The following is a 463-nucleotide window of genomic DNA, read 5'->3' on the forward strand; positions in this document are numbered from 1 at the left end:
GTCCACCAGCTCGGCACCCTCTGTGTAGTGGCCCTTTGCCCAGTTATTTCCTGCACCACTCTGGCCTGAAGGAGAAAAAGAGAATATTAGACAATTAGGAATCCAGGGTGGTATCCTTGGACTGTAGAGGAAATGGAAGACATGGCCTTAGAAAATATTCAGTAGTCTCTTAGATACACTTTCATGGGAAAGAAATATTGTCAGTGTATCAGTGTCCTTAAAAACCCTGGGGATCATAATAAAGTAAGGATCAAGTTGAGGAAGAGGACACATTTTAACAATACTCAGTAGTTTCTAAACTCAAGCACAGAGAACATTCTGTAAATACCCTTAACTAGGTATAATTAAAGAGGCGGGCAAGGCAGCTCTAACCATTTGGGCTACGCCTTGGTCACTGAAGTGGTTACCTGGCATCAGCTGTCCTTTGAAATCCCCTACAGCTTGTGAGGCCCTCTTTGAAGGC

This window comes from Mastomys coucha, unplaced genomic scaffold, assembly GCF_008632895.1.
Source record: "Mastomys coucha isolate ucsf_1 unplaced genomic scaffold, UCSF_Mcou_1 pScaffold7, whole genome shotgun sequence".
NCBI classification, from domain to species: domain Eukaryota; kingdom Metazoa; phylum Chordata; class Mammalia; order Rodentia; family Muridae; genus Mastomys; species Mastomys coucha.